General features: G+C 40.5%; 1 non-coding gene across 1 annotated transcript; it reads right to left on the bottom strand.

The window, feature by feature from the left end:
* Positions 1 to 6004: 6004 nt before the first annotated feature.
* Trnal-aag (transfer RNA leucine (anticodon AAG)) lies at positions 6005 to 6086 on the bottom strand. The gene has a single exon. It is a non-coding gene; the product is annotated as a tRNA-Leu (tRNA).
* Positions 6087 to 26330: the final 20244 nt, after the last annotated feature.

Genomic DNA, 26330 nt, shown 5'->3' with positions numbered 1-26330 from the left:
GGAAAATGGGTGCCACATGAATTGAATGAAAGATCAATGAGAAACCGAAAAAACACTTGTGAAATTTTGCTTCAAAGACACGAAAGAAAATCGGTTTTGCATCGAATAATCACTGGTGATGAAAATGGGTTTATTGTAGGAATCCTTAACGGAGAAAATCATGGATTAATCCAGATGCAATTAGAAAGCAAAGCTCTGTGTTTGGTGGGATCAGAAGGATCTCAAAGCTTATGAAACTGCTAATATTAATCGCTACAGACAAGAAATGAGCAATTTGAACCATGCATAGATCGGAAAAATTACCAGAATAGCCCAGAAGACCCGGCAAAGTAGTTTTGTGGCACGACTACGCATCTGTACAAAAAACAAAATCGGTTCAGAATACAGTCAAGGTACTTGGCTGGGCTTGCCCCTTCTGATTAGCATTGGTTGTCGAAGGGACACACCTTGCCTGATCAGTACTTCGATTCCAGCGAAGAAGTCGAAAATTGGGTGTCTGATAAGTTTGCTGCAGAAGGCGAACATTTCTGTTGGCATGATATCCATAAATTGCGAGAAAGGTGATCAAAATGTTTAAAATGCAATGGTCAATTCTTTGAATATTTTTTTTTCTTTTTCCATTCAAAAGTATAGTATAAAATTTTCAAAAAAAAAACGCTCATTTCATATCGAAGTTTCTTTTTGGACGTTACAACTGCTCAGGGTATAAACAGGAAAATTTTAAAAAGTAGTTGAACTTCCCTAACTCGAAACGTCATAATCTACAGAAACCAAAATCGAATTAAAGAGCCTTCGAGTTATGAAGGGTGATCCATTTCAAGGTTTAAAGAAAAAACACAGAAACTTCAAATTGAATGAGGGAATGTTTATTATCATTTGAAAGTACATCCTTTGGTATTTATTTTCTGAAGACTATCTCTTTCAAATGTTGGCCGCGGCTACGTCTCAGATAGTGTATCTGTTGAGTCCAATTTTCCATGACTTGTTCGACCATTTCGGCAGGTAACTGGCGAATGACACGTGGGATGTTTCGCTCCAAGGCCTGAATCTAACCCGGAATTGGCCGCATAGACTTTAGACTTTACATATGCCCAAGGGAAAAAGTCTAACAGTGTGATATCACACGATCTTGGTGGGCAATCGACCGGCTCATAACGTGAAATTATCTGCTCAACGGTGTGCTCTCTCAATAAATCCATTGATTGTTGTGATATGTGGAAAGTAGCAGCGTCTTGTTGAAACGAAATGTTGCCAAGATCACGAGCTTCAATTTCAGACGTCAAATAGTCGGTTATCATGGCGCGATTACGGTCGCAGATGGAGGTTACGTTCTTACCTGCATCATTTTTGAAGAAATATGGATCGATGGTTCTACCGGCCTACAAACCACACAAACCGTTGATTTTTATGAATAAAATGGCAGCTCTTGAATCTCTTCAGGTTGGTTTTCGTCCCAACTGCTACAATTTTGTTTATTTACATACAAATTGAGCCAGAAATGAGCCTCATCGCTGAACGAAATTTCACTAGAAAACATTGGATCTTCTTGCAACTTTTCAAGAGCCCATAGAGCAGCGAATAATCCAAAAATTGTGCCGAAAATTTTCAATCGCTTATTTTATTTAATTATAATTATTTGTTTCTTTATTTATTAAATTTTTTAAAAATATGCTTTTCTTTAATTTTTCTTTAATTTAATTTGATTTTTTTCTCTATAATTCCCTATTCCATTTGGTTTCAATTGATTTAAAATATTTAATTTTAATTTCGCAACTTCTTTGCATTTAACTTCCCAACGATTCCTTCATTCTTGCTGCGTTAGTGTGCAATAACGGTGCTAGCGCGTGTAAGCAGTAATCGTTCTTGCGCATGCACCGTTAATCTGGCTTTTGAAAACTCGGTCAAGAGTGCCTCGTTCATGTTGTGATTGCATAATTTACCGTTGCCCGTTGACCACTATTCACTGTCACCGCTTATGTTGTTGTTGTTGTTGTTGGTGGTCGTTCTCGCCAATGCCCCACAAGGTGGCTCACTTAAAACTACCGTTGTTCTGCGCCTCGCATTTCCCTTCACTTGGCCGGTCATGAGTCCATGCGATGACTTGCATTGTTGTCTTTAGTAAACGGCTTGTGAGCCTTTCTTTCTCTCTTTCATTTCGTTTGTGTTTAGTTCGTTTTCTGCTTTCTTTTGTTGCTTCGGAGGTCCATCTTGTCGGCTACGTAGCTTGTCGTACGCAGTTTACAGGCTGGCCGATGGCTTTAAATGAGTGCAACTTGGCTGCCTTGGACTTGTTTTGATTGTTGTTGCTGTTTTTATGTGCTTTCATTTTGTTTTGCTTTCTTGTTTTGCCAACTGACGACCGTCATCATTGTGGCTCCTTACGGTACCTTGCTTATTTGCTTCACTGCATTTACATATACATATGTATATGTATGTATGTATACCCTGGTACATAACAAGAATCGTGCGACGCATCAGTGGGCCAGTCTTTTACATTCATTTTATTTTTGTTTTTGTTGTTTTTTGTTTTTTGGAAGCCTATAATGGTTGTGTGCCGAGGCGGTGATTCATTTATCGATACGACTGCTTAACATTCCACTTTATAACAGTAAGCTTGTAACATATAACGGTTCATTTTTGACAGGCACCGTTACCTTTATTATGTGAATTAATATTGACCAGTTTTTGGACGTGCTCTTCATTTTTTTTATTTTTTAGACTTTTGTGGTTACCATGCATTTGAAGAAAGAACAAGAAAAAAACGTTGTCTTCGGCTGCACCGAAGCTATAATAATTTACAGTTTCAAATTTTCCTTGCAATAACTGTCAGCTGGCAAAGTAATGACGCGTGTATTTTGAAATGCCCATTGAATAATTGTATCGCCAAGAGCAAACCATTGCCATCTATTTTAAACTGGCAATTCTATTCTATGCATCTGACCACAAGTGACTTTCTCTCCAGACCTCATGAATATGGTAGTATATGGAAAGAAAGTTTGCGCCAGAAAGCGTTGGCGTCCTCTTGACCGATGCTACGGCTGCTATTATGCCGGTCTCCTTCGACCAATTCAGCGATTTTATCGCAATTTTCGACGACAGGCCTACCGGAGCGTGGCGCATCTTCGACCACTTCTACACCAGAATGAAAACGTTGAAACCATCGTTGTGAGGTGGAAATGGAAACTGTATCGGGTCCACAAACTGCACAAATTTTATTGGCGGCTTGATATGCATTTTTGCCTTTATCGTAGCAGTACTGTAAAATATGCCGTATTTTCTCTTTATTTTTTTAACTCACGAAGGACTTAAAAGAAACGACAATCAACAACACGTGTTATCGCGTGAAATGAGCTTTCCAAAAAGGTATAGCATGACCCGATGCGACGAATAAAACTAGAACTACGCGCTTTCAGCGCCAACTAGCGAAAATACCGCAAGACTTTTTTGACAATATATTTGAGTGGCACAAAGCGTTCAATCAGGTCGTGAAGTCTTCGGAAACTTGCCTCAGGCGAGTCGTCCATCCGAATTTGCTAAGGACGATAATATCTGAATTTTTAAGAGAACAGTGCTTGAAAATCGTTGTGTTGATATCAAAAAATAGAAAAAGATCTCAGCATCTCTTATGGGTCATCCACACATTTTGGCTAATATTTTGGGTATGAAGCGTGTCAATGCTAGTCTCGTACCAAAAGAACTGAATCTTTTGCAACGATGTCGAGTAGAGGTTCTAAAAGAGATGCTTTATAATTTAACTAAGGAACCTGCTATCAGCAAACGCGTTATACTGGTAACGAGACGTGGATTTATCAATATTATGTCGAAACTTTTCAATAACCAGCAAATGGCACTCACAAAATGAGCCGTAACCGAAAGAACGGAATTCGCTAAAGGCACTGAAGACCGCCCAAGCAGAGGCTTTTTAAAAGTATATGGAAAATGAGAATTTAGAGATAAGATAGATAGCCGAGGATTTAACCAGGACCTTGGGTCTATTGTGCCCTCTCATAAATCACAAAGACTTACCTAGCTCCAGAATATTGATAAAGTCCAATATATTGGTAGGTGCTAATCGGGTGATGTGATCCCTATTTGGAAACGTAGATTCCAGGGCCTTTATCTTGCGTCTTCTGACTTCTATGCAGTTAATTAGCAGGTGTTCTGAAGTTTCAGACTCCCTGTCGCTGAACCGGCAATTTGCGCCAGAAGCTAGGCCCATGTTATTTAAGTGCTTCTTCAGCTTGCAGTGGCCAGTGTGGAATGCTACAAGCCAATGCCTGAATTTGTCCGTAGAGAGTTTGATTACATATTACACCAGCTGAGGTTATAACTTCCCATTAGCAACTTGGCATGGGATTTGAAGGCGATAATAAGGATTTGTATTTTAAAATGCGAAAATGTAGTTCTTTTTGAACAGTTCGAGTCAAATTGATCATATGATATATAAAAGAGTATAGCAAAGCGCCAATCTGAAAAATAAAAAATTTCTTAAAATAAACGATTATTAAATAACAAAAATTAATTATTTAAAAATATATTTTCAATATTTGGAGTAGATAATAAAAAAAACTTTAACTTCGGCTTCATAGGTTCTAGTCTTCCTTATAAGAAATTGAGTTTTACCGACAGCTCAATTTCTTCGGAGATTATACGATTGCCTTGGACAATACAAAAGCTCTCCATTTGAAGACCAGATCCTGATCGATTTGATAGATCCGTTTGTATAGTAACTACCATATATGTAATAGAGGTCAGATATCAGCGGTTCCGACTAATGAGCAGCTTCTTTGAGAGGAAAGGACGTGAAATTTCAGTGAAATATCTCAAAAATTAGGGACCAGTACGCATATATACAGACAGACGGTCATGGAAACCAATTCGGCTGTCACGATAATCATTTATATACATACATATTTTATAGGTTCTCCGACTTTTCCTTCTGATTAAAGTGGGAACAAATTCGTAAAGTCTCAAATATCTTTCTTTATTCAAATCCATGCGGAGCCAGTGCTTCAATGGACGCTGTCATCGAGGAGAGGTCGTCGCGCAAAATTATGTGGCAGTTGCGGTAGTGCCATTTGCTACTTGCAACTTGCGGCGATGGCGAGTTGTCAATGCGGCTTGTTTGGCTGGATCTGCGCGCTATAAACAGTGAGAAAAACTACAACAAAACAACAACAACAGCAAACTGTGCAGCAACCGGAGGTACAGTCGACATTAATAATAGCAATGACGCGACGGCAGCAGCTGAAGCGATGCAACGACAGACAAACAGCGAAACAAATATTAAAAAAAAAAAAAAACAATTACAACAAAAACAACAATGATGGAAGAGATCTTAAATGAATGCGGAAGTTTTGCTGGAGTTTCGTAACCAGCCGCCGCGGCATATGGAGCTGCTGCAGTGATTGCCGCAATATGCGGCAGTAACTACAATACCAACAGCAACAATGACGGCCACTTAAAAGCGGTGGCAAGTGAACAAGAGACAAATATTAAACCAAATCTAATGTGAGGCAGGCAAATAAACGCACAGCCAACCGTTGCAGCGTGTATAGAAGGGTAACGGGGCAACTAAGCGAGGGTGGCGGGAGTGCGATTAAGTCGTGCGACGAGTAGGCAGACGCCGCCATGTGCATATGGCTGTCGGCACGGCGTATTGTTGATGTGACACCGACAACGCTGACATTAATGGCGACGTTGCCTGCCGATGGCGGGGGGGCATGGCGGTTGCCGGTTGGTGGAGTAGTATATAAGTAGTATAGAGGCTGGCGGTGAAGCATGAGAAAAGCGCGGCACGGCATAATACAATAGTAATTTGCTTGCAACGTGCAGCAAGCATGAGAATTTCTATTTCAAAGCAAATATTTACAAAAAATGTAATAAAATTATTACAGGCAGATATCTACATACATGTGTACCGCATTATTTACTCATTAAAATTGGAAATTAAAAAAATAAATATTTTGTAAAAATAAAAAAAAATTTAGCAAAAAATATTACTTGGCAGCGGTGGGATTCGAACCCACGCCCCCGAAGAGACTGGTGCCTTAAACCAGCGCCTTAGACCGCTCGGCCACGCTACCCACTTGGCCCCTCACACACCAGCAGCCAACATAACAGTAACAATGACTGTCGGATGCAAGCATACACACACACATAGCCACATACATATATACATATACTCATATGAGCGCGTTATATTTAGAGGATAACGTGACGAGCGTGTGAATTAGCCGAAGACATTTATTTTCAAGCGTCTCAACTTAAATTTGGACTACCGACAGTCTCATGAACTTTCTGGGCGACATCACGTAAAAGTCGAATGTATACTCGTGAGTGCGCTCTGCGGCGCTGATGGATGCTACTCGCAGTCTGGGTGGCTGCTTGCTGTCTGGACGCCAAATATGCACCTGCCACGCAGAAGTGCCCGCTGTGCCATAAAGCTGCGATACAATGCTGCTTTGGTCATTCGATATTGGTGTGTCAATTAATAGCTGTAATAAACACGCACACACACCAATGATTGTCATAGATTTTTGGCAGCCACAGCTTCTGCCGCGTGCAACACAACGCTTTTCGACTTTCGATTTTCTCACAATTCTTCGCTCGCAAAGGACACGCTCGCTGATGCGAAAACTGCTGCAGAGCTTTATATGTTTAATCGGGTGTAAATGGTTTCTTAACCACATCGTTCGGCCGTTTGTGCGTTTGTTTGTTGTTGGCCACCTGAAACAGGCGCAGCCATTGCGTGGGAGTTAAGTAGCAATTTTGGAAGCTGCAACAGGTGTTTTTGCGTTATGCTTTATGTTGGCTCCCACCAGGATTCAATTTACCCTCACTAAATGCATATTCACTGATTTTTGTGGATGGTGTGAAAATATGGACAGGTGCTCTACAGCGCTGGAGTTAAGCCTTTCGGGGCGTAAGACTTCTTATTGGCAACTTAAATTGAAAATAAATTAATGAATATCGTTCTGTAATTATAAGAAAATAAAGTCATACGACTTTCGAAGAAGAAAACTTTGTCAACTGAAGAGATGGGTTTTAGGTATTCTCAGCCAATGCTGGTCAAAAGCTTTCTGTTGAAGGTTAACCAAAATTAAACATTCAATTATCCTTTCAATTCCGTCATAGCCCTACAGCGTACATAGTGCCTCGTAGAAACTTGTCAAAGGCGCAACCCGCATATACGAAGGGCAGATCAGTAGAGACGCTACTACATACAATGATATTTAATATTAAACGAGCTCTTGAATATAAGAAATATACACTTGAAGCATTCCTGGACATATCTGGAGCGTTGAACAAAGTCTCTATGCAATCATTCTGAGTAGTATCCTGTCAATGGCTGTTGGTGCTGTTATACAACGTTGGATCAGAAGCCTCTTGACCTCTAGCAGAATAGCAGCAGAATGGAACGACACCAGAAAGGCCAAGGAAGTCTGTGTAGCTACTCCGCAAGGTGGAGTGCTATATCCGCTTCTATAGACATTAGTGGTAAATAAACTTCCAAGGAACTTACACAGCAAAGCTTCTAAGATAGTGACATATGCGGACGACATTGCCATCTTAATAACGGATAGATGGCTATAGACCATTAGCACTATTATGGCCATCACTCTCAATACAGTCCAGAATTGGGCATCGCAAATGGGTCTGGAGTTGAAAACGTATCTGTTTGTGTTCATAATAAAGTATGGACTAAACTCTATCTCAAGGACCACACCAAGTATCTTCGGGTAGTTTTGAACAGCAAACTGCTGTGGAAGTTATAATACACTGGAAGGGGTATCGATATTAAGGCTACAGAGTCTGTTGAAATTCGCTTGAAGCGCAGGCATCCTAAAGGATGACAACCCCTTATGGACCTAAAAACGGACCAAAAGTGGTCTATGCGCGGCTCATTGGCCAGCCAAACTAACCTAACCTAATATTACAACTCTTAAGATGATGAGGTTTAGTTATCGCACAATTTTTTCCGAGTTTAGTCAAAGTATTCAAGAATGACGTCGTGAGACTCAAAATATAACAAGTTGGTGCGTTTGGTGGTTTATCCTTTTCTGTCTTTATTCATTTTAGGTTCAGAGATTATAAAGTTTGTTATAAAAAAAACTGCTGTTCCCAATGTTAGACCGAGTCCGAGTTAGTGGAACAATTGATTCGCAGTACATTTACAAGAGCCATTGGAGCTGAGTCCAATTCCAATGAACTTTCCTCTGCACGAAATGATTGAAATATTTACCTATTTTTATTTAGCACTTCAAAACCCTAATTTGCAGATATTGTCATCGTCTTTGCGCTTCTTCATTCAATATACTAAGATAGGTAGTGCGCATCCAGCGCATTTTGATTGGCTATCGTAGGATCTTATAATTTTGCTATACTCAAACAGTTTTGCTTGAAACTATGACGGATATAAGTAGTTCTGCTTTTCGTGGACATCCATTCAAGGATTACTCCCTGATGGGTTTAAAGTATTTTATGATTTGAACATTTACAGAGCGAGTGGATAACAGTTTCCGCATTACCTTCTAGCTTGCAGCTCCGGCAAAAATTGTTATAAGGTAGGCCCCTTGAGATAAGCTCGACTGGAAGTTTTTTTTTGGGATGAAGAGAACTTTATTTTGGCCGCCCTTCCTTAGAAGAAAATATTGGGTTGTCAAAAAAGTCTTGCGGTATCTTCGCTAGTTGGCGCTGAGAGCGCGTAGTTCTAGTTTTATTCGTCGCATCAGGTCATGCTATACCTCATGAAAGCTCATTTCACGCCCTAACACGTGTTTGATTGATTGTCGTTTCTTTTAAGTCGTTCGTGAGTTATAGCGTCGCAAACATGGAGCAAAATAAAGAGAAAATACGGCATATTTTACAGTACTACTACGATAAAGGCAAAAATGCAACTCAAGCCGCCAATAAAATTTGTGCAGTTTATGGACCCGATACAGTTTTCATTTCCACCGCACAACGAAGGTTTCAACGTTTTCGTTCTGGTGTAGAGGTGGTCGAAGATGCGCCACGCTCCGGAAGGCCTGTCGTCGAAAATTGCGATAAAATCGCTGAATTGGTCGAAAGAGACCGGCATAGTAGCAGCCGTAGCATCGGTCAAGAGCTGGGCATGAGTCATCAAACCGTTATAAACCATTTGAAGAAATTTCAATAAAAATTCAATAAAAATACCGCAAGACTTTTTTGACAACCCAATAACTGGCGTATATCCCTCCTTAAAACTTAGTAATCTAACGACTGTATAAGCTGATTTCGACAATCCAGTTCGTTTATTAGACCGTCTGTTAATTTCTTTTATTAAACGGGGTTTACTTAGCCGGTACAACAAAAATAATCGGATTTTGGTTACATAGCAAAATTATTATCAGTCAATTAACGAGGAAGTTAACTACAAGTTCTTAAGATTAATATATTCTGTCCTCGTTTTGTATTCCAGCTCTGGAAGCGTGGACTCTACTTGGGCTTAGCCGGCGCTGATCAACAACTAACTCCTTTTCGACTGCGCGATCCTTCTGGCCTTTAGTAGAGGGCAAAGGATCCACTGAATTACTTGCTCTCAGCTAATGTCATCTTGCCACAATTTCCCAAGTTCTTACTGGACATTGTCCAGTAGGTGTACATGCGGTAATCTTGTTGGACGCTGACTGTCAAAATTGTATGTGAGAAGGTCAGTTACCATAACAAGCTTTTGAAAGACTGAGGTCTTGGTCGTCATATTGTCGGTAAACCTGGTGAAATAGCCGGAGTTGATATTGACCAGCTCAACTAATTTGTGACAGACTCATTGACTTTGTCCATTTTTGAGGGCCTTTTCGTTCAAGAGTAAGGAGTATTTAGATATCATAATGGACCGGCGCTACAGCTGTCCAACTAGGGTCCCCCTTTGGATCCACCTTCTAACCTAACCCAACAATCTGTCACTTGAGATCGGTGTTACTTAAGTAGAAATTAAAACAATTTGTCGGACTACATCAGCGGGTTTCTCACAACGAACAACTAGATGATCATATAAGCTCGGCAAACCGTTGTCCATGAAAAAATCTCTGAAGAAGAGCAAGCATTCTAAAAATTTTTCTATAACTTTCGCTTTTAGCGTAGAGCTTAAAGGCGAGTTCTGGGCTTTCTTTAAAAATCCGAATCATTTCGGGCCACAAAATTGAATAAAGGTACAATGTATGATTTTTCCTTGGATTAAAGAATACTAAAATCAATAAAAAGAGATAGCCAAGCATCTCACGAGCTTAACAAACCTACACTCCGGCGTATAGCGCGCCGAAAGGGATATCGTTTTACATGAGAAGCACAGCATTCATTGACACTCATTCACACCACGTGCAAATCGGGCCACACAACAACCTGGGAGCAAAGCGTAAGCAAAAAAGAAGATAAACACAAGAGTCATAAAAAAATATGAACGAAAATGAAAATGTTTCACACGACATTTATCGCATTGACGACCATTTATGCCATTGTCCTGCGGCAATAATTCGAAACATATTTATTTTACATTATTTTATCTTTCGACAATTTTCTGCATAAACTAATAAATATCGAAAATCTCACTGGCGCCCACACGCGCACACCTTAGCACAACTCACACACACACATACACACAAACAAGCAAATATTTTTCAATATTTATACGCTCATATGCCATAATCGCTCACTCGCTGCGCCTGGTTTTCATTAGAAAAATGGCCAACGGCAGAGATGTGAGGCGCCGTCCATGACAATCGGCGACACACGGTGCGACAATATTGCCACACGGTGTTGCAACAATGGTGGCCGTAAAACTACTTTCACTTTTGTTCGCGGCGCACAAACGGCAAACAGCCAATTGGCGTGGGCAAAAAAAGGAGCGGTGCGGGAAAGTCCTGCTGCCACCGCCCCGTCGTGACGGCTAACAAACCATGTTGCATGCCGCTCACGTAGCGCAACGTGTTGTGCGCGCTGCCACAATATTTGACACATCATAAATTCACTTAAAATTATGAACTTCATTTCTTTTTCATAAATTTTATTGTTTTTACACCTTTTTGGAGTGTATAAACACACATATGTACATATGTGCATGCACAAATACACATTGCTTTCTATTGACTATTGTCACTGGCATTGTTATTGCTGTTGTTGCTGCCACTTGCGTTGCATTGTACTTTTCGTGTTCACGCTCATGTTTCGCGCGCACCCACACAACCGGCCGCACACATACACTAATGTATATACATACGTATGATTGCAAACACACCTTGCCACTCTCTGCTTTATTCCACGTGAAATTTTTTTGTTGCAAATAGTTGTTGTTGTTGCAACGCCGCTATTACTAATGAAGCGATAAAAAGACGGGTTTCAAGTGAAAATGTCAAGGTTTTAGCGCACACCAACAATTTCACGCCAACACAAGCGCGCTTGGTCCGACGTGTCAGCGTGTCACAATTGCATTTGCCAAAACGTTTGCCGCACGTTTGGGTGCGCCTGACCTTGCCTCCTTGATGGCTGTACGGCTGACTTCGCCTTGGCTGCGCTCGATCGTTTGCTTGCCTGTTGCGACCTCTTGCGGCCCTGCTCTCAGCCGCGCGTTGCTGGGTGCCGCCGCACGCTGCGCGCGCATTTTGCTTTTGTAGCGTTTGGCCAAAATGGAAAATCGGAAAATTTTGTGCTTTTTACTTTCACCGCCAACATTGTGGGCTTCCATGTACCATGCATTGTTGTTGCTGCTGTTTTTATTGTCGGCATTGTTGCATGCTGCTTGCCGAGGTTGCGACACTCAAGGTACGCCAAGCGGTCGGCGGGCTGTGAAGTGCTATTATCTGCACTCGCTTGTTGTTGCTTTCATAAATTTATTTGTATTTTACTTTCGCAATATTTTTCACATTTTTTTTGCTTGCATTTTATGACATTGCCTCTTGTAATGTCTTCCAATATCTTTGAATATAATAACAATATAATCGTTTACTTGAACTCACCCCCCGCCAGCGCACTCAAAGGTGGTCTATATCATTGGCATTTGCCCTCTGCGTCGCTCTGTGGTCCGAATTTAACGCAGGCTGGCGGTTTGCCGATTTGCCGATAAGGTTAGGTGAAATGGTTATTAGTTTTTGGAGAATTGTCATAAATATTATGACACTCGCAGCTGCTCCGAGCGACACTGATTACGATCTAGTTACATAAAGGTGCTGCCATTGAGGATTCAAGATTGTGAATTTTGGGATTACGTAGGTAGATAGATAAGTAATTTGCACAATTTTGGAAATTCGACAAATGGCATCTGCCAAAACTTAACCTCACTTTTTGATTAGTTCTATTGCCGTAATGAATTTGTATTACATATGGTCATTTGAAAATATCTTGCCATTTTACGAATTATTCTTTACTCAGTATGTTGTAGCGACACTCGAAGATGTGAGATCAAAAAATTGCTGGGAGCCGGATCTAGAGTAAATGGTGGTTGAGAAGAAAATTTAAAGCTCTATTCAAGCAATTTTTTCACCATTTTCATTGAGTTATGTATCTGTGAATCGTCTGATGAATCGATCGACTGTGAGATCGCGTGCTATCCACTGACAAGCCCAAGTATTCATGAGAAACACGTCGAATACTTTTCTTAGATATCTTTAGAATATCAGCTTTGTTTTCTTAATTGACGTAGACACCGCTACACGGTTAAATCTGAGTTAACAACAGCGGTCCAGTCGTTTCTTCTTTCGCTATTTGGCCCCAATTCGGAATATCAAATGCAGCCATGCCCTTCTCAACATGATCTCTTCCTCATCTTCTACTTTCACTGCTTGTACTGAATCGAAAATCTTCAAAGCTGGAATATTCTCATCCATCCGGACAACATGAGCTAGCCAGCGTAGTCGCTGTCTTTTAATTCGCTGAATTATGTCAATGTCGCCGCATATCTCATACAACTCATTGTTCCACTGACTGCGGTTTTCGCCATTGTAAATGTGCAAAGGACCATAAATCTTCTGCAAAACTTTTCTCCCGAAAACACTCTTAAAGAGGACTCATCAGATGTCATAATCCATGCCTCTGCATTATATAGCAGGACGCGCAGGATGATAGATTTGATCTTTATTTGTCGAGAGAGAACTTTACTTCTCAATTGGCTACTTAGTCCAAAGTAAACTTGTTGGCGAGAGTGATTCTGTGTTAGATTATAAGACTGATATTGTTGTTGGTGTTAATGATGATTCCAAAATAGACGAAATTATGTACGACATCAAAGGTATGACTGTCATTAGTGACGTTTGATCCAATTCACGAATGTGATGGCTGTTTGTTTGACAATATGAGATAATTCACCTTATCCGGGTTCACAACCAGCCCATAAGTTTCGCTTCCGTATATAGTCTAGAAAAAACAGAACTAACGACGCGGTTGGTGAAATTGAAGATATTAAAATCAACCGCATACGCCAGCAACTTTTCTAATGCTATGAGAGTCTCTTATATAATATTTATTGTGCTTTCGCTATATACATAGTTCTGCAGCTTGTAATATTTTCTCCAGTAGTAGATATTAGATAGATAGAAAAATTGTGGTTTTGCATTGATACCGATGGTCTATTGTGTCCTCCCATACATCACATATGGTCACAGAGGTCCAGCAGTTTGCGCAAGAGACTATGCCCATATTGGATAAGTGCTTCCTGAGCCTGGGGTACCCTTTATAGAGCGCAACAAGGACACGGAGTTTGTCTGAGTAATAGATTGAGGAAGTCACACGATACGAAGTCTCCCTGTCTGGAAACTTACTTCGTGTCGAACGGCTCTGAGAGGTCTTTCTCGATGTTGACGAAGCTTTTGGTTTCCGAGGTTCATCGTCTTCGATACAGATAATATTCAGTAGCGTTCTTTCTCATCAAAGAATAGTGCTTTAATACCAAAAAAAAATATATTTTTTGTATTATTTTTCTTATTCCAAAACTTAGGATCACTCGGAAATATAGCAAATCATTAACTACATGATTAATAATCTAGTACACATTTTTCGAACGTTCCCTACTTAACATACTACAGACGTGTTAAGTAACCATGGTAATCAATCGCATTAAAGAATTTATTCCCGGCCCTAGTTAAATTTAGAGTTCTATAAACATTCTCTATATTTAACTTATTTTAGGGACCTAGTCATATTTTAAAACCTATGTTGATAACTCAAGATTTTTAAAATTTTTGGGAAGTCAAACTGCTATTAAAATTGTTTCTTTTCGGTCAGGGTCGAGGGTTTTTGATATTCTTAACAAACTACAAGCACAAAGCATCTTACAATTTTTCTCGAATGACTGCTGAACTCAAACGAGAAAGGCCGAAAAACGAACACTTTTGGAAGAAATGAAATTATTTTGAAAAATTTTCAGAAATGTTCCAAAAAAAAATATATAATCGTACCAAAATTTTAAGCAAACCACCTCCAATCTCCTCGTTATCTGCAAAAAGCTCATACTCAGCGAGCGCCGCACCGGACAAACTTCTCTTACTATCTGTAAATCTTTGTTTCGTGCTCTTCGAATACTTCCCTTTTGGCGCGCGGTGATCTTGAAGAGTAGGCAGGCAGGCCTGCCCTTTCTTTGCACGTCGATAAGCAACTCAATATTTTCAACCTTAGCATAAAAGAAGTTAAGCTCAGTTGTCACACCACAACCACAGCTGCCAGCCACGTAGAGCCAACAGCCGAGCGACACCACATCGAACACTTCCGCACTGCATAAAAGATCGCATTGCCTATTCGGTTCGATGTTGGCCGTCAGTATTGTTGGTTCGTTTGGCCATTATGCTGGGTGTGTGCTTGGTTGGTTTGTTGCTTGGACTGCAGCTTGTGACGAAGCTGTTAGCCGGTTCGCGAGTATGCATACATAGCTTGTTGGCTGAGTTGCCGGCTCGACTTGTTTCCAGCCACCGTACATACTGAGATAACGCCAGCCAGCTCTCAGTAATATATTATAGTGCAGTATGTTGTTGTTGTTGCTGTTGGCGAATGATGTCGAGTCATGCCGACACTCGATTTGGGGAGTCCGTCGTTCTCGTTGCTGGCATTATGATTGTGGTTGTGGTAGTCTTGGTGCGGCTACTCGTTTGCTGTGTGTCGAGTAATACGTCACATGAGGTGAACGCACTCGCGGATGTTAGTGGGTCACTATTTGTACGGTCAACGAACTTTTGGCCGTTTGTAAATACATGAAATGCGACGAATCGGTCGTACTGAGCGCCGCGAACCGCACACCGCAACGCTGCTGCCGCTAACACGGCCGTCAAGCTTTGGCTACTTTCTGATATTTTATTTTCCTTGATTTTAGCTGCGCGGGCCAACGCTGTTGCTAGTGCCAATGCTGTGACCATTGTTGTTGGTAAGACGTATTCGTATTCCTCTATTTTATTTGCTGGCGCGGTCGCTGGAGCTCTCGTGTTGTTGCATTTGCTGCTATGGCTTTCATGTGTCCGTAAAAATTGTCTTCCTCTGCTCGTTTTGCTTGGGTGCTGGGCGTTGTAAGTGTAAAGTTGACTTACTGCCGCGAATGTGCTGGTGCGACCGTCGCCTCGTCGTCGTCGAGCGTTGTTATCGCCGAAAAGGGGCCGACGGGTGGGTGCGCGCCTGCCAATACGATCAGCAACCAAGTGGTAAGGCATGCAGCACCACGCTGGGCCGCATAGCGAAGCATGGCTGGCATGCCATCACTTTGGACATCGTCGGAAATGAAGAATATCGACAACGGGCTGATCTTATGACAGTGATCGTTGTTGATGATCTTCAACTGAGCTGTGAACAGTCATTTGCATATGTATGAGTACCAGCACAAAAACAAAAAACACTGAGAAATGTATGCGCCTTTTTTTTGTATATGTCAGCCCTTTCGGAACTTGGCAAGCAAAGCGGCAAAACTTTAATAAAAGCGCTCACATAACTCCTAATCCACGTACGTGTGAGTTAAGCTTATTAAGTATATGTATGCTGTCTTCGCACTCAGTCATGACAAACATGCCAGTGAGAATGAACTTTAATTACACAGCTTACTAATAGAAATATATATTTATAACTCTTGGGATCACCGCAATACCATGGAATAATACATAATAATATCCAAATCAGCCTTCGCGCACCTCCGAGCGCGTGTTTACCCATCGGACGTGCAGGTCGCTCAGCGTGAAGGCCTACCGTCGCGCGGCTTCGCTGGAATTCCTCGACCGGGCCGCTCGGTCCGTCGGTCCAGCCGGCAATTTGTGCCTCCAATTGACTTGCACTTGTCCAGCGTCCACAATGTTTCGGCAGCAACGGCGGCGGCGGCGGCATTGCATGCAGCAGCTCGCCACAAATATACTCATGCAACGTGCAACGCTGAGAAAACAATTTAGCTTCTACATTTTTCATTCGCCTCCATTCGTGGCGGCCTGGGTACCATGGTGTTGCCAAAGTGATCACGCATGCGCAGTGTTGCCTTGTGCTGCCAACTGCAACATATATGCCGCCGTCTGCGTCGCTACGTCGCTGCTGAATTGCTTTGCCAACTATGAAAATCTATTTCCGCATTTTTCCTTGTGAAGCGTTTAAGCAGCATATATGCATGAGTATGCATATGTGTGTGTGTGTTTGTGTACTTTGTTGTTGTTTTGTCTTGTAAGTGTGACTGTAAGTTTCAATTTTTCGTATAATGGCGTTGCATTTAGCTTAATTGTATTTTTATATGTATATAAATATCGCGTTGCATATGCTTATGTGTTTATGTGTGTGTGTGTTTGTGTATATTTGCTGTACGCCTAACATATGTTTGTCTATTTTCGCTTGAGTTTTCCTATTGCTATCTCATAAAATGCTGCATACCGAAGCATCCGTCCATAAACTAATATTGTAGTTGTAGTTATATGTAAATGCAAGCCTGATGGCTTTAGCAAATTGTCATTTTGTTGTATTGAAACTTATGAGTAGCGTTTATTGATAGATCATAGGCATGACTGCTTTGATTACATAATACCATGACTTTAGCACTTTGAAGCTCATAAGTGATTTTTCAAGAATTTGTTTAATCTTAATTAAGAAAAGTAGCTCTCATAGGATTACTTCATTACTAGAGAAAGGAGAGCGCTGATGTTTACGGTATAAGCTCTGTTATTTCAGTAATAACTTAGGACTTTTAAACATTCACAATTTCAAGATTTCGCCACTATTAGAAACAAATTTTTGCCAGACCGCATTAGACCACACTACCTTCCCAATAACAATGAACTCAGCATAGAAGACATCCTCAGCTTATAAATTATATCACAGATAACATAAAATTTAATAGTAAAATATACTTAATACTGCAATTAAGGGTTATGTGGGTATACTGACGTTGAGCAATACCAAAAGCTCCGTCAGGATCGGGAAGGACCTCTCCACGCCGTTCGATAACAAACGAGGTTTCAGACAAGGCGACCCTCTTTCGTGCGACTTCTTTAATCTACTCTTGGAGAAAATAATTCGAGCTGCAGAACTAAATAGAGGAGGTACAATCTTCTACAAGAGTGTAAAACTGCCGGCGCACGCCGATGATATTGATATCATTTTCCTCAATAACCGCGCCATTACTTCTGTTTTCTTCAGACTATTTAAGGAAACGAAGCATATGGATCTGGTTGTGATAGCAGAATCAAACAAATAGTCGTCGCATTCGCGACATGGCTTGAACGCCACTGTTCACAGTCTTAACTTCGAAGTCGTAAATGAATTCGTCTATCTTGGAACCAGCATTAACACAAACGTCAGCATCGAATTAAAACGCAGAATAACTCTTGCCAACAGGTGCTACTTCGGACTGAGTAGGCAATTGAGAAGTAAAGTTCTCTCTCGACAAACAAAGACCAAATACAGCAAAACATCATCCCCGTTCTGCTATATGGTGCAGAGGCATGGACGATGACAACATCTAATGGGTCGACGTTGGGAGTTTTCGAGAGAAAGTTTCTGCGGAAGAATTACGGTCTTTTGCGCGTTGACAAAGGCGAATACCGCAGTCGATGGAACGATGAGCTGTACGAGATATACGACGACAGTGATATAGAACAGCGAATTAAGATACAGTTGCTACACTGGCTAAGTTATGTCATCCGAATGGAAGAGCAAGATCGCCACTCCCTTGGAAAGACCAGGTGGTAAAGGACCTGGCTATACTTGGAATCTCCAATTGGCGGCAACCAATGAGAAGGAAGAACAACTGTCGCACTGGGTATACTGTATAAATTATTATAGACTACAATGCACAACAACTGGCTGAATATTGAACTATTGCAATTTCTTGGTCTTAGAAGTTATTCCCCAAAAACGAAATACTTGAAATTCGAAATTAGGCTTTTCGAAAACAAAATTATTAGTTATATTATTGCAGAATTGAGCGCTGTTAAGATGACTGTAGTCGTACTGCTACAAAGTGCAAGGAAGTGAGCATTCACTCTGACAGCATGGCCGCAAAACTAGCGCTGAACTATTTAACTGTGTGCTCAAAGTAATTTAAGCAGTGTCTGTCTCCACTAGAAGTAACATCAATGTACTTCATCCCCAGACTGTTTTGATTACCTGGACAAAGTGGAATAGCTGGTTAGATATCTGGCGCCGTCTTGCGTTCTACATAGTACTGGACTAACGAACCTCGCGCGCGATTAGGCGAAAATCTTATCAGACACTAGTTGTCTAAGATCTGTGGATGCGGGTGAGGTGGAAACATTTTGACGCTTTCTCGTCCATTGTCCTTTTGAAAGACTGAGATTGAAATATCTCGACCGTCTCAACAAATTTGTGACACTCTCCAATTTCATGATTTCATGATTTCCTTATTTCGGTAATTTCGAACCATTATTTTAAGGGTGGAAGAAGAGCGTCAAATAAAATCTACGAGTATGCCCATAGATAATATTGGAAGTAGAGTTCCTCGGAATCTAATTACAGCTCTACGGAAGTTTCAAAGTCGAATAAAAAGAATGTTTAAATAGTACGCCTTTAATTATAGCTTCGAATTTGCTTAATTATAGTAATAAATTCTGATGAATAACTGGGTCTGTTTGATACTTTCTGGAGCCGTTAAACAAAATTGTCATATTTCAAGAACAGGAAGAACATTCGACATTCCTGAACTGCTACGGCATTTTAAAAAATTACTATTTGGACCAACATATACGCCCAACATTTTTTGATTTCCTAGTGGGTAACATTTGTTAATAGAGCATAAATTCTAATGTAAACAAGTGGACTCATGTTTACTTAAATGAACAAAGATGCTAATTGTTCTCATTACTAATACTAAAAGTGTTCTAAATGTAACAACATATTGAAAAAAAATTTACATACTTATTCATCAACATATTTTTAAAAATTATGTAGGTACTCGCGCAGTTATTTTTTTAATTATTATTTGATTAATTTCACCACAGATTATGTATCTATGTCCATACAATATAAATGCATAAAAAAATGTTAAAGATAATACAGAATACATTTATAGTTTATTTTAGTAAAAAATATTAATAATATTAAACTGAAAACAAGTAAGAAAGAGCTAGGTTCGGGTGGAAATGAACATTTTATACTCTTGCAAGTTTCCAGGAATCAAAGGGAAATACCTTAAGATGTGCAACGTCAACCAGAGGATCGGAATCTAAGCAATTTTATATACCATATACATATATATTATATAAATAAGAGCGCTACAGCTTATTTTACTTAAATCAAAAAGGTATATTCGAAGAGAAGAAACGACTGCCGCGCTGTTGTTGACTCGGCTACAATCGCGTAAGCGGTGTCTACGAAAATTAAGGAGAAGAAGAAGAAGATATTCGATGTTATTATATAATCTTTATTATGTCGAAGTCCAGACGCTGAACCCAATTTTCGACGGTTTTCAAGCACAAACCCACCGATACCGTTGCAATTTCACGTTCGATATTCGTACGAAGTTCATCAATCGTCGCTGGCTTGTTGGCATAGACCATAGACTTAACGTAGTCTGACGTCAAATCGCACCACCGATGCGGCGAACTGACTAGGTCATTTCCTGAGATAAAACGTTCTTCTTGCTCATTCAAACTTGCTTGGCAATAAATCGATTGTGACATTCGCTGTGTGGCTTGAGACGCCATCCTGATGGAACCACATATTGTCCAAGTGCGTATCATCCAACTCGGCCAAAATTATTAGGTTATGATTGAGAGGTAGCGACTATCGTTCACAGAAACGTGCCGGTCTTGATCATCACGGAAGAAGTACGGCCCCATAATGCCGCCAGCCCATAAACCACAGTAAAATGTAATTTTTTTCGGGATGCAATGATGTCTCATGGAGTATGTGTGGATTGCTGCCTGACCAATATTGCATAATTTGCTTATTAGACGAAGCCATTCAGCCAGAATGGAGCCTAATCGCTGAAGATGATTTTTCGGTGAATTCCGGACCTCCTGAATCCGGATCATTTTCAAGTTGTCCGCAGCCCAATTCACGAACATACGATGATTCAAGTGGTCAAGGGGCTTCAGTTCTTGTGTGAATTTGATCTTGTAAGGAGGTAGGCCAAGATCTTCTCGCAAAATTCACTACGACCACGTCACAGAGATGCCCAAGGCTTGAAAGCGAAGTGTGAGAGACTGATTTGGGTCTACCTCAATTGAGTCGATAGCGGCAGCAATATTCTTGACACTACGGGCACTTCTTTGTCTCACTGGCACAGAAACATTTTGTAATGTGCCTGTGAATGCAAATTTTCTCACTGGACGCCCAATTGTTGATCTGACAGGACGATTATGACGACCATAAATAGGACGTAGCGCTCTTAAAGTTGAGGCCTTTGACTTCGAATTTTGGTAGAAAATTTTAATAATTTCGATTCGTTATTGGATCGTATATCTTTCCATGATGAAATGGCAAACATTACTGAAGAGAAATGTCAAAATAACGGGAAAAAGTATGGCGTCGTTTGCTGTCCCTATCGGTATACTTTTGAATCGTCCCTATTGAAAAGCCCGTTACGTATGCCCGAACAAGGTTTACAAAAATCAGCATTCATTATTGGATAATATTCGGTGGAATAGACCAGGTCCAGCATGCAGTGAAGAAAATATAGCGGAACTAGCTAAGAGTGTACACGAAGACCGAGTCGATTTGGTGCCGTTCGCAGCAACTCGAACTGAAGTATGCCGACTTGATACATTTTACGTAGAGATTTTAAATTAAAGCGTACAGAATACAGCTTATGCAAGAACTGAAGCCATTAGACCTTCTCAAGCAACCTTGCTTCACTCTACGGGCTCTCGAAAAGTTCCAACATGATCCAAAGTTGTAGAGCCAAAGTTTGTTCAGCGATGAGGCCCACTTCTGGCTCAATGGGTATGATAACGGCATTTGGGACAAAGAGCAGCCTGAAGAGATTTAGGAGCCGTCATTTCATCCAGAAAAAACAACGGTTTCCAGGCTAGTAGAATCATCGGTTTATATTTCTTCAAAAATGATGTCCGTGAGAACATAACTGTTAATGTGGTTTCCGGGCTAGTAGAATCATCGGTTTTTATTTCTTCAAAAATGATGTCGGTGAGAACATAACCGTTAATGGCAATTCGCGACGCCACTTTCTACATATCACATCAATCAATAGAGTTATTTGGAGAACAATTCGGTGGGCAAAGAATTTTAGGCCGGTCGATTGGCCAATAAGATCGTGTGACATCAGGCCTGAAGCCTAAAATCAATGCGAACAACCCCTCTTCGATTCAGGCCTTGAAGCAAAGCATCATGCGAGTAATTTGCCGGTTATCAGTCGAAATGCTCGAACGAGTAATTGAAAATTGGACTCAACGGTTGGTCCATCTAAGACATATCCGCGGCCAACATTTGAAAGAGATAATCTTCAAAAAATAAATACCAAAGAATACCCTTTCGAATGATAATATACATTCCCCATTAAAATTGAAACTTCTGTGTATTTTCTTTAAAAAAGTAGGGAACCTCGAAATGGATAACCCTTTATAAAAAAAACACAGAAGGGCCAAAAAGTGAATAATTCTGCCACACTACCTCAAAGATTTCTATGAGAACATGAAATAATATATTCATATGGAACAATGTTTTCATGCATTTACATTTATGGCTCTTCAGTGATATTTTTAGACACTTTAGATAAATTTTAATTGAAAATGGCTATGATTGTGGAAAAGCAAATGTTCGTCGCTTCGACGAGTGACGAAATGGTGATAATTTCTCCAATTTTCACTCATTTTGCTTTTCGAACTACTTCCGCACAAAAAATTCACACACACACACCAACACGCCACCATTATTCTTTATTTAGCACGGCTACGCCATGACCATTCGTGAGTGTGTATATGTGTAAGTGTTGGTGGGCATGTGTGTGTATTTGTTGGCTTTTTTGGCTATTCATGCGATGTTCGTGTCATATACAGCGCTTAATGCATTCCTAAGTAGCAGTGGCAACTAAAGCAACAACAACAGCAACAATAGTGATACGAAACAATGCGAACATTAGAAATAGCAGCAACGACAGCGCGAAGTGTCAATGATCTCGCGTTGTTGTAGCCAACAACATATGAACAATATAGTGCGACAGCGACAGCGCCGAAGAAGAAGCAAGCAACAACATTGTGTCTTAGCAACACTGTGGCGGTAAAGTTCAGTGCCCTGCTCTAATACATAGATCGCTCTAAAAAAAATCTAAAAACTGAAAACCAAAAACAAAACCGAAAAGCAAAAACAAAAACGTGCACATTAAAGCCAAATCATGCTTTAAATTGCAAAAAGAAGATAAATTAATATGGTCAGCATGTCATGAATCCACGTATCCATCTGCTTTCTATTCTTTCAATTCGACAATTTCTTCTTCTAATTTCTCTATTGCCCGCTATCACTTGAGCTGTTGTTGTTGTTGCTGCATTTGGACAATCAGCTGCGCGCCTCGTGTGCTTGCGCTTCCCCTTCCCGAGTCACTTGCAAACAATGCGTACATTCAACCCAATCGCAGTGGCCTGTTGCTAAGCTTCTATTCTGCCGCGCAGTTAATGGTTAAGCTCGCACAGACCGCAAACCCCCTACACCCCCAACTGGCGAATGGTCAACCAACGCCGGAATCATTTCATATGCAGACGCACACACACATACTTACATACAGCGAAATGTATTTTTCGGTAAAATTTGTATAAATCAGCTGTGCACAAAGGGTCATATACCTTGGCGTAGGGAAAGAAGTTAGAAAAGAGTTAGCAAAGAACTGGAAAGAGCGCTAAAATTGTTTGAGTGCGTTATTGGCATCGTCTTTACATTAAAACACAATTCTTAGCAAAATATGAACTCAAAGACTTTATGTTGGTTTGGATTTCTTCGATAATTTGATTGGAATAATACATAGTTGCATTTCTTATAGCAGAAAGGGTATATCTATGCCATTATGGGTAATAATCCATTCCAAATTCCGTGAAGATATGTATATCGTCAAATTAAAATGTTCTCCATAGAAGTACTTAATTCCGATCGTTAATTTTGTATAGTAACTATATGCTGTTTTGGTCGGATATTCTCGGTTCAGACAAATGAGTAGCTTTTTGAGGAGAAAATTACTTGTGCAAATTTTCAGATCGATATCTTAAAAAACTGAGGGACTATTTCGCGTATATGAAGACAGACGAAGATGCCTAAATCGACTCAGCTTGTCACGCTGGCTTTGGCATTTCCTTTTGGGAGTCGTCGGTTTTTTCCGAAATGGCCAGTGACCAATCGTCTTGAAATTTTCACACGATCTTCTTAGAACCACATCTCAAGTAAAGATCGAACATCTTTGATAATAATTTCATTTTTATAAGTCACACTGAAGCGGACGTTTTCTTTACAAACAATAGACATTTTCCAAGACCAAAACCGAAGTCTTGACTAGGCGTCACTTCAGAATAGGAACTGGGGTCCACATATTCGGTTACTGGGGGCTTGAATAGTTTTGGTCTGATTTGGAAAATGTTTGGTCATAAAGGGACATGCTTCACATTTCTGTTAAGTTTATGCGGATACATTGATTAAGCCTTAATTTGCATGCTAGAAAGTGGAATATTTCATTTTATATGGAAAGTAAGAGTGGTTTTGGTCTGATTTGATACATTTTTGCTTTTAATATAAGTATGTATGTATGTCATTATACGAGGTATGACAATTAAGTAATGAGACTGATTCCATAAAAACCGTATATTTGAATATTCTACAACTCTGCCATCCCCTTCAAAGCAGTCCCCTTGGGCAGCTATACAGCGATTCCAGCGCGTTTTCCATGCTTCGTAACATTTCTGGAACGCTTCGACTTTGATGTCCGCGAGTACCCTCGTCACGGCCGCCTAGATATCCGTAATCGACTCGAAATGGGTTCCTTTGACCACCGATTTTGTTTTAGGAAACAAAAAAAAAGTCACAGGGTGACATGTCGGGCGAATAAGACAACTGTTGCAACACGGCGATCCCTTTAGAGGCCAAATACTGGGACACGCTGAGAGCGGTGTGGCGCGCAGCGCTTTGTCGTGATGAAGGATCCAGTTACGAGCGATGTCTGGGCGCACCCTGTTGACTCGTTTTCGCAATCTTTCGAGTACTTGGCAATGGTAGACTTGTTTCACCGTTTTCCCCCGTGGGACGAAATCTTTGTGGACGATTCCAGGGCTATCAAATCTCGATTAGTTGTAAGGTGATACAAACAAATGTTAGATAAACAAAAGTATTATAATCTGAAGCAACAAGTGCAAGAGTATACCCAGGTAGGAAATCACCAATGGCCCAGCCTTTAACCAAGCCGTTCCCAAGACTTGGCAAGCTTTGATCAATCTTGGTATCCAAGCCCGGACCAATAGTGGATGAGCATTGGAATGTAACGTGGGGCCAGATTTGGTAACTAGGGCTGGCCCAGGCCGTCTTATTAACACTGGTTCAGGCTCTGAAACCAGCGCCGTTCCAGGCTTATCTTCCTGAAGGCCAGACACATTCTTTCGGAGGTCTTACTGGAGATTAGCTAAGGGATCAAAAAATCCCAAGTTTTTTGAACTACTGAAAACCGGTTCCACGGAGCGGCAATTTTGGTTTGGGGAACAAGAGCCCAATCTGGTCAGTATGATGGTTAATCGATGAATGACTCATTGCGTTTTTGGCTTTAAATTCAGTCACAATCGTGGCTCGATTCGAGGGTGCATTATCTTCTTGTAAAATCCATGAATTTTTCTTTCACAAATCTGACCATTTTTGACGAAAATTCTCACTCAAACGCCTCAATACGGCCAACTAGAACTCCTTGTTTGCATTTCAAATTCATAAGCTCATGTCTGATGGGCATTTATTCAAGCATGTCTAAAGAGATCTGTTTACTTTACTAATTTTGAAAAAAATCAGCTTTATCGGGACAAGTCAAGCTAGAACGAATTTCATACCCAAAGTATATTTTATTCGAATGGACTCGAGTGCGATGTCGTGCTCTGTTGCCTTTTCTCTAACCCTTGTCTGGCGGCTTTCAAGCACCATATCCTTCACTTTTTTAATATTTTCGACAGTTGAAGAGGTCGAAGGTTGTCTAGAACGAGATATGTCTTCAACGATCTCTCGATCGTTAAGGACTGTCTTGACAACTTAGCAATATACATTTTTTTGAAATATTACCAAAATAATTTAATTACAATTTCGAAGTGCTTTTTTGTTCCGATGTATATCTGGAGCACAACCGAATTTAGTTCAACATTTTATAGTATTCGACTATATCAACATCGGCGTTTTAACAAGGTCTTGTATAGCAGTTGTTTTCTGGAGAGGGTTTATTGTAAGAAAATTAGTATTTAACAAGAGAACAAGCAGGCAAGAGCGAAAGGTAAAAAATTGGCGTAATTTCAATTATTCATTACATTTACGCACGCATCGACGACAAAGCATAATGGAAGCTCAAGCAGAACCCCGCTTAACTCAACCACAAATGCCAAAAACTGAAACCAAAAAATAAATCATTGGAAGACCGCAAAAATATCAGTGCCAAGTTTTCGTTGATAACATCCAAGCATATAAAGCCACGATGAAGCGACTGCAAAGTTAAGAAGGGAGAGGTAGTAGAGAGTCGCGAGCAGCTAACAAACAACGGCAAACATTGCGACGAAGAACAGACAAAAAATACCGAAATTTCAAGCGCGTTACAACGGCGCTGCGCATGCGTAGCTACGCTTAATTTCAGACTTATAAGCAAGTGAGTTAGTATGACTTCGCGCATGAGTAGACGGTGCAAGCTGCGGTTATAGGCTGACGGGGTGGGTGGAAGGGAGGCAGTAAAGCATTATCTTTTCGTT

Source organism: Bactrocera dorsalis, chromosome 2 (genome assembly GCF_023373825.1).
Source record: "Bactrocera dorsalis isolate Fly_Bdor chromosome 2, ASM2337382v1, whole genome shotgun sequence".
Classification (NCBI taxonomy): Eukaryota; Metazoa; Arthropoda; class Insecta; order Diptera; family Tephritidae; genus Bactrocera; species Bactrocera dorsalis.
Note: the sequence above shows the minus strand (reverse complement) of the source record. Positions and strands in the feature narration are given on the sequence as shown.